Here is a 6000-nt window from a genome sequence, read left to right on the forward strand (position 1 = left end):
GGCACTCTGCGTCATGTCTCTAGACAGACTGGCTGCTTGATACCCTCAAATAAACAGGCCTGCACTCCCACCCCCAAGTGCCCCAGCAGCATGACCCTCTCCTGTTCTTTATCTAAAAAATGAATTTACTCATTATAACTTGTGTTCACTGCCTGTTTGCCCTACTAGAATGTGTGATCTATAAGGGCAGGAATATTTCAGGTTTTTAAAAATATTTTAAGTATTTATTAGGATAAAACCCAAGCACTGAGAAAAGTCCCTGAAACACAGTGGGAGCTCAATGAACAATGGTAAACCACTGACATCTGGCTGTACTCGACAGAAACGGTGAATCGCGGTTCTACTTCCAGCCAGCTCCCTGCACGGCCAGCGAAACTCACCTGCTCTTGCCGGTACGAGCCTGTGCTTCCATGGAAGTCTCCTCTCAAACCCCTGCTTCTGATGCCGGAAACATCTGCATTCAATGGCCCCAAGCCCTCTCCGAGGACCCAGTCAGCTGCCCACACACTGCTCCTTCCTGCCCAACCCTGGGACATTCTCCTACAGCCTTGGACTCTCCTACATACAGAGCAGGAAATGCTGTCCCTTCCCACATCAAACTGCTGAGAGTGGCTGTCGCAGGAGAGCAAAGCACAGCCACGCATTGCTTAGGGGATGGGTCGTGCCATCATTGTGTGCCCATCAGAGTCCTTACCTGAACTAAGAAATCACTAGGCCACAGACTCCGGTGGGATCGCCATCATGTATGCGGCGTGTTCCTCACATTGTTAGTGGCGCATGACTGTGATCTTAAATGCTTTCCTTCTTTTAGTCCTCATGAGAGCCCTAAGAAGTAACAGTGCCATCACCCCCGCTGTAGACACAAATGCACCCTGGAGCCCAAGTGCTTTGCCGAATTAGCAAATTGAGGCACCGGAATGTATCTTTGCCCTCTTGCCACAACAGCTTTGTTTTCTTATTTTTTTAGAGTTATTTATTTGAAAGGTAGGGTGACAGAAGAAGGGAGGGAGGGAGGGAGGGAGAGAGAGAGAAACAGAGAGAGAGATGGAGAGCGAGTAAGAGATCCACCTCCCATCTGCTGGTTCACTCCCCGGATGCTCACAAATAGCTGTGGCTGGGTCAGGCACGAGTTGGGGGCCAGAAACTCCATCCAGATCTCCCACATGAGAGGCAGGGATGCAAGTCAGCCATCATCTGCTGCTTCCCGCATTAGCAGGGAATGGGATGTGGGGTGGGGGTGGGGACACAAACCAGGGCTCCAACCCAGGATACAGGCATTGCAAGCAGCAGCTTAACCCTTGCTCCCCTCCACACCACACCACCCACCCCCAGAAGCAGTTTTATGTCATGAAAACGATGACTAATTTGAAGGCAGCCGAACTGGACTTGAATTAAAAACTGGCTGAGAGAGAGGGAAGTCGAAGTGTGACTTCCTCCCTTAATCCTTCACTTTAGAAAGCTGTGATAGGAACCGAAGCAGAACAGCCAGACAGCATCCTGGGCCACAGGTGCACAACCCCCGCTGGCGTGCAGTGCCCTGGCTCCTGTCTCTGTGCCACCTGGGCCACCTGGCATCGTCCTGCACTGGCTTCTTGTGGCTCTGACAACAAACCTCCCCTCCGCACATTGGCACACTCCCAGCTTCCGCGTTTTCCATGAGCCCTGTCTGTGTGAATGTATGCTTCTGTGACCCCCAGGTCACACCTCGTCTGCGTATTGAAGTGTCAGAGATCTGTGCAGGGTTCTGCATCCATCTGTGTCTCCTTCAGTCAACAGCAAGCTGCTAGGGCACGGGCATTCCCAGGATTCGGCAGGCAAGGACTCAAATGTTTGTTGAAGAAGGAATGCATGCACATAGCCCCCTTCGGCCCCACCTAGCCTGCCTATCAAACCAAGCTCCCTGCCTGCAACACTGGCATCCCACATCAGAGTGCTGGCCTGAGTCCTGGCTGCTCTACTTTGATCAAGCTCCCCACTAATACTCCTGGGAAGGCAGCGGCAGAAGATGGCCCAACCAAGTACTTGGGCCCCTGACACCCATGTGGGAGACCTGGTGGAGTTCCAGGCTCCTGGCTTCCATCTGGCCCAGCTCTGGCTGTTGCAGCCATTTAGGGAATGAACCAGCTGATGGAAGCCTCTCTCTCTCTCTCTCTCTCTCTCTCTCTGTGTATCTCTCCTTCTCTGTCACCCCACCTTTCAAATAAATAAATCTTTTCTTAAAAATATTTTTATTTATGTATATGAAAGGCAGAGTGACAGAAAGGCAGAAGCAGAGAGAGAGAGAGAGAGAGAGAGAGAGAGAGAGTCTTCCATCTGCTGGTTCACTCTCCAAATGGCTGCAATGGCCAGAGCTGAGCTGATCCAAAGCCAGGAGCCAGGAGCTTCTTCTGGGTCTCCCATGTAGGTGCAGGGGCCCAAGCACTTGGGCCATCTTCTATTGCCTTCCCAGGTCATAGTGGAGAGCTGGATCAGAAGTGGAGCAGCAGGGACTTGAACTGGGGCCCATTTGGGATGTCAGCACTACAGGTGGCAGCTTTACCCACTATGCCACAGCATCTACCCGTCAAATAAATAAATTTTAAAAAACAGAACAGAACCTTCCTGGAGAGGATCTGATAATCTCATATATACAAATGACTCATTTGGTTGAATATAATGATCTTCCCAGGTTGTCTTTATATTTATTTTATTGATTTCAAAGAAATCTCCTGGTCATTGGTTCACTCTCCAAATGCCCAGATGACCAGGCATGGGCCAGGATGAAGCCAGGAGCCCAGACTCAATGCCTCTCCCTTGGGGGTGGCGGGGGCCTGAGTACTTGAGCTGTCACTGCTGCCTCCCAGGAACTGCAGTGGCAGGAAGCTGCCATGGTGAGTGGACGCAGGACTCCAAATATGGATGCAGGTGATCCCAATGGCAACCTAATGGCTCCACCAAACACCCACCCCACCTTGCCTTTTAATAGTGGAGACCGTCTCAAGCCAAAGACACAGGGAGAGCAGGAGGGGAAGCAGGAAACCACTCCTGGCGGTCATGTTACAAGGGTATCTCAAAAGCTTCACGGAAGACGGAATTAACGATGATTTAATGCAGAAACTTGCCTCCTTCCACGACCTGCCATATACGGATGACAGCTGCTCTGCTGGCCTGTGATGCTAAGCACGTGGTCCTGAACCAGACCTGAATCAATCACTCTTCAGGTGACTTCCTCGGCGACAGAAAACAACTGCAGATATGCAGGAACACTGCATTCCCCTCACTCCCCCAATGTTGCAGTGGATTCGTTTCTGAGAGGAGCAGCGTGGTGGGGGCAAGAGGCGCGGAGTCACCACACAGACCCCCGGAGTCCGGTGAAAGCAGGGTTGAGGGGAGCAGCCCACAGTCTCGATTATAACAGTTGGTACAACATCTTATATAGCCAAGACCAGCCAATCTGGTCAAGGGGCGGTCTATGCCCCAACCAATCACAGCCTGTTGCCAGGCAGTTTCCAAAGCCATCCAATCACAGCCTGTTGCCAGGCAGGCTCTGCTGCCAGGTGGGTTTCAAAGCCATTCCTGAGTAACTGACGCTCACTTGCCAGTGGCCACCTTGGCCTGGCCTTCTCATTCCACCACACCCCAACAAATGCTTCTTTCGTTTTCAATATTCTACTTCTGCCCTGACAAATGCCTCTCCTGTCTGATTTTGCTTCTCCCTAGGAAATGCCATGGCTCCCAGAACATTGTCTCCCCCATACGCCCACATGGCAACTCTGGACGCCGAAGCTGCAGCGACGTCACGGTTCATCTTTCGGTTGGGAAACACCTGCATTGAAGTTTATGATAAGGAAATGGGAATAAATGAAGGCAGGAGCCTAGTTTACTTCATGGACGCCAGGATCCTTGGGTGTGGCACAGGGACGTGTAAAGCATGCATCAGCGGTATCTAGGGTTAGTTCATCTTTTTTTAATAGAAGTATTTCTTATTCTACGTGTTTCTTCTTAATCGCGTGTTTTTCCTGTATGGTCACATTGATTTGGCCCCTGGCCGACAAGTGAGGAGGATCCTGCTCTGTGGGAGTGGTCCAGCTAACCCCTCCCCCACTTCCTCTCTCCTTCATTGTATTTTAATCTTGAACATCAGAGGATTTTGGGGAGCAGCCCTGCCATTTTTAAAAATGATTTATTTATTTGAAAGGCAGAGTGACCCAGAGAGGGAGAGACAGAGACAGAGATGTTTCAACTGCTGGTTCACTCCCCAAACACACTGTGCCAGGTTTTCCACGTAGGTGGAGGGGGCCCAAGCACTTGGATCATCTTCCGCTGTTTTCCCGGGCACATCAGCAGGGAGCTGGATCGTAAGTGGTGTTGGTATGGGATGTAGGCACTGCAGGCGGCCGGCTAACCCACTGCACCACAATGCAGACCCCACTGTGTTTTTCTAATCTTGTGTTAGATTTCATTTTCCCTGTGAAAGGGAAAATGTATCTAAAACCCATGGTGTGTTACAAATTCTGTCATACTGCTCTTCAAGCCATTCCGTGGCCACAAATTACTGGTCACGAATTACTAGAAAAATGAAATTAAAAGACAAATAAAATCCCCCATTTTTAGTATTAGATATAATAGACATAAAATTCCTCTTCTAATTGTTAAAAGAGAGTCTAGGCTGGCGCCGCACTCACTTGCCTAATCCTCTGCCTGTGGCGCCGGTACCCTGGGTTCTAGTCCCAGTTGGGGCACTGGATTCTGTCCCGGTTGCTCCTCTTCCAGGCCAGCTCTCTGCTGTGGCCCGGGAAGGCAGTGGAAGATGGCCCAAGTGCTGGGGTGCCTGTACCCACATGGGAGACCAGGAGGAAGCACCTGGCTCCTGGCTTTGGATCAGCACTGTGCGCCGGCCACAGTGGCCATTTGGGGTAAACTAATGGAAGGAAGACCTTTCTCTCTGTCTCTCTCTCACTGTCTAACTCTGCCTGTCCAAAAAAAAAAAAAGAGAGAGAGAGAGAGAGAGATCTAAATATGTATTCTGCTTCTGTGCCTACCTTGCTGACTGGTAGCCAACCATGGACCACACTTGCTAGAGCAAACAAATATCTTGTTTCTGCTCTACAGTGTCTTGGTTTAGAAGAACCGATCAATACATCTACAAGTTCTGCATCAACCCCATGTCTTAACAGACAAACAAAAAGGCTTCTTTGGAGTGTGGACATTGGCACAGCACGTGACAACATCCCATTTTGGAGTCCCTGGGTTCAGGTCCTGGCTCTGCTTCCAATTCCAGCTTCTTGCCTCACCCTGGGAGGCAGCAGGTGACAGCTCAAGCGGTTGGGTCCCTGACACCCATGTGGGAGACCTGGATTGAGTTCCAGGCTCTTGCTTTCAGTTTGGCCTGGCCCTGGCTGTTGTGGGCATCTGGGGAGTGAACCGTATCTGTCTCTCTCCCCAAGTCCCTCTGCCTTTCAAGTAAATTTTTTAAAAGTGAAACTGATGCTAAAAATAAAAACCTCTATGCACCAAAGAGCAAGCATGTGTTTGCATGCAAGCACACACGTACACAGACACCCCACTCTGACACCTCCACTTCCCGGTGTTAAGAGTTCACTATGGGGGTTCCCAGACAGACATGTGTCCATGGTACTCATTTACTATGTATACAGGTGGTAATACCAACTTCTCAGGGTTCAGACAATGACACGTCAATCACACAGTCTCCTGCAAGGGTAGGCGCCCAATGCGTTTATCTGTTAATATTTTTGCTCGCCAAAATATACAGGGGACTCAGCATTTCCATCTGGCAGACCCGGGCCAATCTTCTCCAGCTTCCAGAATCATCTACTGGTGGCTGGTGAGGGCAGAATCCCAAAGCTGCCTTTGGAATGAAGTTTCCCTAGCTCACAACTTGAGGAACAGCCCCACCACCTGCAGATGCTGCCCACCTCGCTGGCAGAACATAGCTCTGCCTGTTCAGGATTTCAGTGGGTATCCTGCTCCTTTCTCACAATTCCTTTAACATCAAGGCTT

Source organism: Oryctolagus cuniculus, chromosome 5 (genome assembly GCF_964237555.1).
Source record: "Oryctolagus cuniculus chromosome 5, mOryCun1.1, whole genome shotgun sequence".
Taxonomy (NCBI): Eukaryota; Metazoa; Chordata; class Mammalia; order Lagomorpha; family Leporidae; genus Oryctolagus; species Oryctolagus cuniculus.